The sequence below is a fragment of the Columba livia genome, chromosome 1 (genome assembly GCF_036013475.1).
Source record: "Columba livia isolate bColLiv1 breed racing homer chromosome 1, bColLiv1.pat.W.v2, whole genome shotgun sequence".
Classification (NCBI taxonomy): domain Eukaryota; kingdom Metazoa; phylum Chordata; class Aves; order Columbiformes; family Columbidae; genus Columba; species Columba livia.
Genome location: NC_088602.1, coordinates 9,383,612 through 9,394,149, shown reverse-complemented (window position 1 = coordinate 9,394,149; position 10,538 = coordinate 9,383,612). Strand labels below are relative to the sequence as shown.

The window sequence follows — 10,538 nt, the reverse complement described above, 5'->3', positions numbered from 1 at the left end:
TTATATCCTCTCAGCAGAATATCCGAGAGCAATTTCTCAGCAAACTATCTAGATTGCACTTTTAGCAGTGCAAGCTTTCCAACATTTCTATTAAATGGCCTTTTAAAGTGTTAATTTCCTATTTTCTGTTTTTCTTGTCTCTGCAATAAATATGTATTTATAACTACAAGTACTCAGAAAAATGTTGTGCTTGGAATGAAGTGATCAAGTCAGTGATACAAGTCTGTTAAAACAAACTTCTGCTAGTGTAAATAAGAGGCATATTGATGTGAAAAAAAGTGACGCTGATTTATATCAGTCAAAAATACGGGCCCGTTGACTTCAAAAATGCTTGTCCTGATTTATTTTAATATTCATAAGAGACTCAAAGTCTCCTAAAATCAGACTCAAAGGCTTTTTGGAATATTATCTTGGAGGTTATAGAATTGATTGAAGACTTGATGAACAGATAAAATTTTGTATTGCCAAAAAAGAGTGCTTAATGAGAAACCCAGCAAACATTTCTGCTTTACTTACGTCAACAGCACGCTTTTATGCTACGTGATTTAAAAAGCCTGTCACTTTTTGTTGTTGTTTTCTTTTATCATAGGACTCTGCAAAACATTTATACTGACTTTACATACGGGTTATTTAGATGGCAGTGAGGCCGAGAGCTCCCCTCCGGGTACCAGTGGGTCTGTAGCACAGCTGACCTCTCCAGCTTCTTCTCACTTTCCATCGTTTACTTTCCTTATCAGCGCTTTATCTCATCCATCCCCCTGTGCAGAGCTCTGCCATGTGTGACGGGATGCACAGCAAACGTCAGGAGGCGGCTGCTGCCCTCTCTGGACTGGACATCGCTCGGAAATTTCATGCAGGTGCTTTCCCTTTGCCAAAGGGTTTAAAGAAAGCACGCTGGTGGATACAGCATGGTTGGAATTTCACTTGATAGCTACTGACTGCTAATTGCAGAGCTGACATAAATATACAGAGGCAGGTTGTGTTAAAGTGGATGTCTGAAAGGGCCTTGTCCATACTGGCACCAGTTTCTCTAAGAACCTGAGAAATCTTCAACAGATTAATTCTTCCAGCTCATACTGGAGACCTGCCTGCTGAGGAACATATCCTTTGGGGTAGGGATGAGTATACAGAGTAATGCATAAATATTGCACTTTGAAAATGCTCCACCTAACATTAAAAAGGCTTCTCTTCTAGGAACAAGATTCAAAAACTGAAGGGGTGGCAAATGTAGAGAGAAAGGTGAAGAAATGCTTTGCATGCAGGCATGCAGGTTTCTTCATGATATTTTCTCTTTCATGAGGTCCAGGTTTACTTGGCTCTGCAGGCATTTTCATCATGTTCACTTACGTACAACCTGATATTTTCTCATTTTGCAATAGTCAAATAAAGCTATTTTTAAACCTAACATTTTCAAACAAATAGTATTTAAAAAACACATAGGTAAAGAAGTCAATGAATGCAACGTTTATGAAGTATAAATTATCATCTCTCATTAAAAGCTTCTCACACTGTCTTGTCCTTTTGTACAGGCTTGTACTGCCCTACAAGACTTAGGAATGTCAGAACATGACCTAAAATAATTAGAATCGTAGAATAGTTTGGGTTGGAAGGGACCTCCAAAGCTCATCCAGTGCCACCCCTGCCATGAGCAGGGACATCTTCACCCAGATCAGGTTGCTCAGAGCCCCGTCCAGCCTGGCCTGGGATGTCTCCAGGGATGGTTCATCCACCACCTCTCTGGGCAACCTGGGACAGGGCTTCACCACCCTCAGTGTAAAATATTCCTTCCTTATATCTGTGGAACTGATAAAGTCAAGTGTTAATTGCAATTTTGCACAATCAAAAAGATTGTTCAGAAACATGTTACGCTCACTTTTGTGGCAGCAAGTCATTATTTAAACCTCCTTTGACCAAATTCTGGTATGATAAATATTTGATTGCTTTAAAGCTAGAGAGGACTGTTAAAGCTTGGTTAGCATGAACTGCTAAACTCACTGCATACCAGCTGCACACATACGTGTTCCCGTGCCATGACATATGTGAGTTATTCAGGAACAGGCTGAAGGTGATCACTGTGCTGGACTTTCACTTGTCATCATCCCACCTCAATCCACTCTCACAGCAGCCGTGAGTGAGGATGCTCATGGGTGGATCAGCTCAAACAGCAATTTTACCCCCTTGTTCATGTGTCTGAGTCTCTGATCACCTCCTTGACTTCTTTTATATCACAAGGAATTATCAGGACATCTTATCTTTTCTGTGAGCTGCAACATCTCACTTAGCATCACGTTAACAACTCCATATTGTTAATGCAATCTTTCAAGTGCACGAAGTTTTTGAGCAAAAATAACACTCCCAGTCAGACCTGTGGCACGTTACTGGTTGGAAGGTCAGTTGTGCTCCTTCAAACAACAAGCTGACTTCTAAGGAAAAATATTATCCACCTCCTAAACCTTCTGTTTAGACAAGTATGATGCTACTCAAAAGTCATATCATCATGCTAGATGTTCAAACGTACTCTTGCACTCTATAGAGAACTATTTTTGAATTTAAAATATAACTCAAATTTAGAGCTGGACTATAGCAGTGTTCAAGTCCTATTGAAGCCAGCTGTGAAACCAAACCACCTTCTATGGGAGGAAGCCTAAAGTCTATGCCCATAAAAAAAACCCAAACAGTTGTAAAATAAATCAAAATAATATGCTTGTGTTTCCCTACAAGCTGTTTCTGTTTAGTAGAAATTCAGACATTAGATAGTGCATTACTTTTGCTGTTCTGCCCATTTCTTTTCAAGAATTTGGACACTGAGGATCATGCCTGGGCACTATGGGGTTAATGTACTGCTTAGGACATCTGTATAAGATGGCATGAAAACAAAATAAAAGCCAACATTTATATTAGAGAGGACAGGAGAATTTATTGACTGAAGTGTGTTTATCTCCATGCTCATTTTTCATTTTAAGAGGTGTAACCATAAACCATCATCATTATCACTTAAAACTAACCAAAGCCAGGAAAGAGGTCCAAAGGTCTGATTAAGGCTTTAATTGCACAACTGCAGATGGTTTTTGTCTGGATGACAGCGAAGTCTCTTGCTGCTGGAGAATAACATCGTGAGAGCATGTGTCAAAGAAGTAAACTCTGACAAAGGGATCCTAATGATAGATGACAAAGTAAGCAATGCACTGACAGCCAGGACGGGTAGATCGTGTTCCCAGCTCCATCACTGTCTGAGTATGTGGCCATGAACAAGAAGAACCCTCTGCATGTCCCTCTGTCTGTAACGTGGGGGAGAAAATATGGAGTTGACACAGTGGCGTTAGCCATCCTTGTATTAAAACCAAACAAAAACACACACACAAAATACTTTGAACTTTGCTTCATGGGACAGGCTGCAGAAATAAAGATTTTTAAGACCGGAGAGGAATGTTTTCCCATCACAGGGATCTGCGATTTTACGGTGGCATGGGATCATCTGGGGCGGTTCGTCTGCAACCTCAGGTCTTGTATTTGGCAGAGGTGAACAGACGGGGCCTGGGGCTGCTGTCTCTGGAGCTGGCTTTTGTGAATCCTTGTGGATTAAACATCAAGTGAATAATTGCGTGCTGTTCCAAAAGGCTGTTGGGATGATCCCTGGGGTGCCTTCAAACCCCCTGGTCTGACCCAGTCTGATTCCTTGCATATGTCACATAGATTGAGCCTATAACTTCTAACTGAGCTAAAGCATACCTTTATCTATAACATATATATTTTACTAGATATACATTACAGATATTCTCTCTCCACATACGTATGCATATATATTCATTCTATATAGCAATACGACCAAGAAGAGCAGCCTAAATGCTACAGCAGATGAAAATGTTATATCATCTATATGTGGAGCTCACCGCAGCTGGCTCTATACTCTTCTATAGCATTTATAGGTTTTCTTGCCACTGTTTGCTGTGCAGAGGCATCCCAATCAAAACTCACGGCCCCTGTTGTGTTGGGTGTCTTGTATCGTGATGAACTGAACAGCCCGTGTGAATGGAGACTCTATAGTCTCTGCAAAATCTCATAAACTGGGAGACACATGGCTGCACAATGCCAAGAATTCTCAAGTAGGTGGTTTGAAAACCACACCAATGTGAGTTTATAACTGCAACTCGGTTCATTTCCTGAGAGGAAAGATAATGCTGTGAAAGAATAGACTCTATAAGGTCCCTCTTTATATGTCGGAGATTCATTCTTTCCTAAGTTTAAAGAGTATTTCATTGGCATTCTCTAAGATGCCAAACTGTTAAATGCAAGGACACAGCACAAAGAGCTTTCTTAAATTACTGGAGGAATAAATTAGCTCTGATAACACACTCTGCAACTTCAGTTGCATTCTGCAGCAACCCGCAAATCCCCAAGTGTATATAGAATCCCACTCCACAAACCATTGTTTCCTTCCTGCTGCTGAAAAATAGCTTAAATAAAATCCTAAGAGCTCAATGCTGAGTATAGTGTGCATTTCACTGCTTTTATAGCTTTTTGGGTAACACTCTTCCTAGTCTTTTAATGAAGAATTTAACCATCGCTTCGATCCAATTTGCATTCAAGAGAGGCTTGCACGGTAGACAAAGTGCATTCATGTGCATCTGACAGCAAGCACTCTGAATCTTGGAGATAAAGAATCTTAATCAGGTTCAAGCTTTATTTTGCAATGCCAGGTAAATTTTAGAAACCCAGCACTTGTAATTTCTTTCTCACTAAGTTGAAAAAAAACAGTTTAGTGGCTATTGCCAGCCAATAGGAGATAAAATATGAGAAGCCCCTTGGCAAGGCGCTATTCAGTGTCTGCACAACAGCAGGGAGACAATTCACGGCTGCAGAGAAATCCTCATTTATACCTTTATAAATATAAAATACATTCCTGTTCTAAGGAGCATATAAGCTAGAATTTTGAAATGAAGGAAATAAAGTAGTGAAAGAGTCAATACAATAACAATAAAGTCAAAACTATATATGTGTGTGTATATATATATATAGATGTTCCTGTGGCAGTGTGTGCATGAGCCAAAAATGCTCAAAATGCTGTGAGCTTGTTAAAAATAGCCCTTCTTAAGACCTTGTCCTATATCCTCGGCAGCCAACAGCAGGAGATCCTACATGCAGCCATTTCTGCAGCCCATTTACACATGAGATACTAGAGGTACAGCACTGCCCTCCCTCCCCATCTCGCACTTTTTGCCATTCTGTGGTGGAAGGGCTGGGCAGGAATTTTGCCATTTGACCTGTTGTGTAGCCCCTAGCAAGTGACGTCTCCACTTCCCTGCTTATATTTGTCCCTCTTGCACATATAGACCATAAACTTCTTACTGTGCAAAGCCCCTCAAATATCTCCAGGCACTCTTGAAATCGAGATAATAATTCTATCAATTCAGGGCCGGGAAAAGAAAACAGACTTCTCTTCTGACAGTTCACACACAGCTTTACGGTTTTGTCATGACCCTCAGTCCAGCTCTGACGGGTAGAAGATAGATATATAAAGATTTATACAGCAACTCTCTCCCAGGGATATAGTGAAGTTGTGCCGTTGGGAGAACATTGTCTGACCAACTCCAAAGCAAGCTTTATTTTGTCGTGCTTTGGAACAGCATTAGGGTGGAGAAACTGATTTATTTTTGAGAAAACTGCGTGAAATCCTTCCAATGATAATGAGTTGATTCCGTTAGCTCACTGAGTGCCAGTTTATGGGCATTTCTAGTTAAAAAAAAAAAAAAACAAAAGTGTTCTGCTCATGTTTGTACAAAAAAAGGCCACGATTTGCAAGTTCTGAAGAGGCACCTTGAGGAACATCTTGTAATGTTTAAAAAATTGGAGCCCAGCCCAAAGAGGTGTCACAGTTACCATCACTCGCTCAGGTCCAATGTTGGGAAATAACAATTCCCCACGTCGCTGAGGAGCAGACCAAAGCTGCCAGCCTGGCCAGCAGTCCCCTGGCGTGGGAACGGCCTTTTAATGTCTTATTTCCTCCTCCTACGGCTCCCTCATCTTTCATCAAACAAGCATGGACCATAAATTTGGTTTTTGTTATTGGTGTCTGCCTTCCGCGGTAGCTGTGCTGATGTCTGTGCTTTCACCTCTCATCTTTAATGTTAGTCGGTCATCTACTTCTCCTCTGACGCAGAATTAAGTAAGGTCTAGCAGAAGGTTTAGATGATCAGGAGGCCGCATGATGCATGGGTTGTAGATAGAGAATCCAGCAATGTCCTGCCCTGTTCTCAGACAGCGAAGTCTTAGATTTTCATATTTGCTACAGGGGAGTAAATTTAAGCAATCGGTTCTGCAAAAGACCAAATAAAAGTTATTCTTGCTTGGGTTGATCTAAAGATTCAAATGTATTTCAGATGCTATTTTTGAACTTTCATTGTTAAATGTATTACATTTAGTAAATCATACTCAAAAGTAAATTCACACAGCAAAAAATTCTTTTAAAAGGAAATTATTTTCTTATACTTGATTTTTTAAATTAAAACTTAAGACTAGTTAGGGTTTCAGCTTCACTGAAAAACTGGAACACTTCTGTAGGAATGAAAATATTCTGTGGTAACACCCATTTGCATCAGTAAAACATTACTGTCAAAAAAAAATGTTTCATTAGATCATATTCATACTTAATATTTTACACTTTTATAGACCTTTCTGTATTTCCAAAAACTTGGGAATTTAGTCCATCACAGGTCTGAAATCCTCCCAAATTATTTGTTCCACCTAATTACAGTGACATAACAAGGAATTTTAACCAGTCCTGAATTTTCCGTCCCTCTCTTTCCATTCTTCTGAGGCTTGGGTGTGTTTCCAGCTCTTAATAGGCATAGAAGATATACAACATGCAAAGAAACCTGTCTATCATCTGCAGTTATCAGGTTAAAAATGTCAAAATGATTTGAGAAAAACTTGCATTGAATACATTTCAGGCTGCAGTGTAGATTTTTGGGAAATACTGTCTCTGTATCATTCAGAATGGAGTTTTTCCTTCATGAAAGAGGTAGTGCTGAAGCCCATGAATCACCTCCCAGGTATTTTCATAACACCATAATGAATAATGGTTCTGAGTCTTGACAAATCAAGATGGTAAAGCATTCTTAGACATAGAATCATTTCAGTTGGAAGAGACCCTCAAGATCATCAAGTCCAACCATAACATAACGCTGGCACTAAACCGTGTCCCTAAGAACCTCATCTATACGTCTTTTAAACCCCTCCAGGGATGGTGACTCCACCACTGCTCTGGGCAGCCTGTTCCAATGCCTGACAACCCTTTTCGGGAAGGAGTTTTTCCTGATATCCAATCTAAACCTCCCTTGGAGCAACTTGAGGCCATTTCCTCTTGTCCTGTCACTTGCTACTTGGGAGAAGAGACCAACCCCCTCCATGCTACAACCTCCTTTCAGGCAGTTGCAGACAGTGATAAGGTCTCCCCTCAGCCTCCTGTTCTCCAGGCTGAACAGCCCCAGGTCCCTCAGCTGCTCCCATCACACTTGTGCTCCAGACCCCTCACCAGCTCCGTTCCCTTCTCTGAACTCGCTCCAGCACCTCAAGGTCTATTTTGTCATGAGGGACCCAAAACTGAACACAGGATTTGAGGTTTGTCCTCACCAGTGCCCAGTACAGGGGGACAGTCACTGCCCTGGTCCTGCTGGCCACGCTATTCCTGATACAAGCCAGAATGCTGTTGGCCTTGTTGGCCACCTGGGCACACTGCTGGCTCATGTTCAGCCACTGTTGCTCAACACACCCAAGTCCTTTTCCTCCAGGCACTTTCCAGCCGCTCTTCCCCAACCTGTAGTGCTGCCTGGGGTTGTTGTGACCCAAGTGCAGGACCCAGCACTTGGCCTTGTTGAACCTCATACAATTGGTCTCAGATCAACGATTCAGCTGGTCCAGATCCCTCTGTATGGACTTCCTACCCTCCAGCAGATCAACAATCCCACCCAAACATTAATATAAAGTTCACTCATCAAGGACGTATGAGACACTAAACTGATAAGAACAGATGTTACACCTGACCTTAGCCAAAAGGCCGAGAAGCAAGACATACACAGCGCTACGTACACAGTTAAATTATACTGAAGTTCTGTTCTTCTAGAGGATTTTCAACCTGAAATTTAGGGATGATTTTTCCAAGCGTAGGTACACTGTATTTTACAAAACAGGCAAAGCAAACTGGTTTTAGTTTTGTGAGAGGTGAATCTTTCCCCTGGAAAGCACTAAATGGTGGAATTAAGTCCCACAGGTAGGATGAGCTTGGCTAGACCCTCCAAGGCACAGTAAACGCATTTGCTCTGAGCCTGGGGGTGGACACCTATCGCTGGGAGAGCTAATGATGCTGTTGGAGACACTTCTCAGCTGTGCAAAGCAGCCTCATTGGTGCTTTTTCCTCCATCACATAAATCTCCTCAAACAAGTAAATGGTACACTTTTCACTTTTGCAAAGCAGCCAGGGAAGTTTATCCTTTTTTTTTTTTTCTTTTTTAATCTTTGCTCACTAGGAGTGGCTCAAATATCCAGAGATTTAGTGTTATGGGCTCTCCTACAAACAGCAGTGTCAAATGTCCTGTTTGCTATGCACAGAGCCACAACTACCACAAAGCCATTGCAAAATTTACAGTGCGTCTGCAGTGGAGTGGAGAATAACTCACTCAAATTTAGGCTGGCTAAGAGCGATGTGGTGCTGGCTGTTGGGAGTAGGAAAGTTTTGACAAGCTGGTGAGATATTGACTTTTTTTATCCAAACTGATCCTCACAATTCCAAATTCTCACGGTGATGTAGTCTCAAAATTATTCCAACTTACAGCTATGCAAAAAAGCAATAATAATGGCAAATTCATTCTTGTGTCTTCCGTGCACTAAGAATCTCCCTGATTATAATCCAGTCTCAGCGATGCACATATTCTTTATCTCCACTGTCAGAGACTCCCCAGTAGTGCGCCTCTATTTATGGTCAACTTCTAGTATTTGAAAGGAAATGGGAAAACAAAACAAAGATCAACAACCTCATGCTCAAAACGTATCTAATAGGATGGGGGGGAAGTTTTTCCCCTATGGTCCTAGTGGTTATTAAGTGGCCACAGTCCTCAAGCATGAGGTTTGTATACAATCACGGTCTTACAGCAGAGGTGTAAATATGTAAATATCCTGGGCATACTGAAGGCAATGCATGAAGCCATACACTCTGTGAGGAGAAATCATAAGGTCACTGAGTGCTTATAAAATGCCAAGGCAAGAAAGGACCACTATATCCATCTAAACAACATCTTTCACTCCACAGTCCATTCCTTTCTGCACAGAATGTATCATTTATCCCCCCAAATATATTAAAGCATATTAAAAAATGTGTCTGCACAAAGCAACACAAATGGTAAGAGAAGCTGGAGAATATCCCTCACCTCAGGCAGACCTGAGCTTCATGATGGGGACAGAGGTATGGGAGTAGTGTTGGTATGAGGATGGAACTGAACCTGAATACTTCCCTCTTTTGAGGAGTAATCCAGCTGCTGTTTTTTTTTTTATAAGTGGTAGTAGTGATTATGATGTCACCATTTTAAGGAATAAAAGAGCTCATTTCTTTGGCAAAATGGATGCAGGGACCTGCCTTCTTCAGTGAATACATAGATCATAATATATATAAAATATATGTGACATACATAATGTATAGGACATACATATACATACAGTGTGAGTATAGATTTCATATATTGGATGTGTAGATTACAGGTATACTGAAATGCCTAGCTACCCCCAGCTGCCCACACTCCAGAAGAAGGGATGTCTGACAAGCCCTTCCAAAGCTCTTCCCAACCACCAGCAGCTCCTCCGAGCAGCTTTACCCCCTCCACGTCCCATGAGGAGGCCGCACTTTGCCCAGGGCCTACGGCACCCAAAACGGTGGCGCCCACAACAACCAATGTTGCACCTGCTCTCCACAGCACAGGCCCGGGCTTTTCTCTCATGATGCCCTTTATCAAGGCTAATGGAGAAAATACAAATCATAGAATAGAATCACAGAACAGTTTGGGTTGGAAGGGACCTTCAAAGCTCATCCAGTGCCACCCCTGCCATGAGCAGGGACATCTTCACCCAGATCAGGTTGCTCAGAGCCCCGTCCAGCCTGGCCTGGGATGTCTCCAGGGATGGTTCATCCACCACCTCTCTGGGCAACCTGGGACAGGGTTTCACCACCCTCAGTGTAAAAAATGTCTTCCTTGTGTCTGGCCTGAATCTGCCCTCCTTTAGTCTAAAACCATCACCCCTTGTCCTGTCACAACAGGCCCTGCTAAAAAGCCTGTCCCCATCTTTCTTACAGGCCCCTTTTAAGCACTAAAGGCCACAATAAGGTCTCCCCAGAGCCTTCTCTTCTCCAGGCTGAACAACCCCAGCTCTCTCAGCCTGTCCTCCCAGCAGAGCTGTTCCAGCCTCTGATCATTTCTGTGGCTCCTCTGGCCCCTCTCCAGCAGGTCCATGTCTTTCCTGCACTGCGGGCTCCAGATCTCTCTCAGAGACAGGAC

At 42.1% G+C, this 10,538-nt stretch overlaps 1 pseudogene; it reads right to left on the bottom strand.

The window, feature by feature from the left end:
• Nucleotides 1-7,945: 7,945 nt before the first annotated feature.
• LOC135578381 (U2 spliceosomal RNA) lies at nt 7,946-8,065 on the bottom strand (annotated as a pseudogene).
• Nucleotides 8,066-10,538: the final 2,473 nt, after the last annotated feature.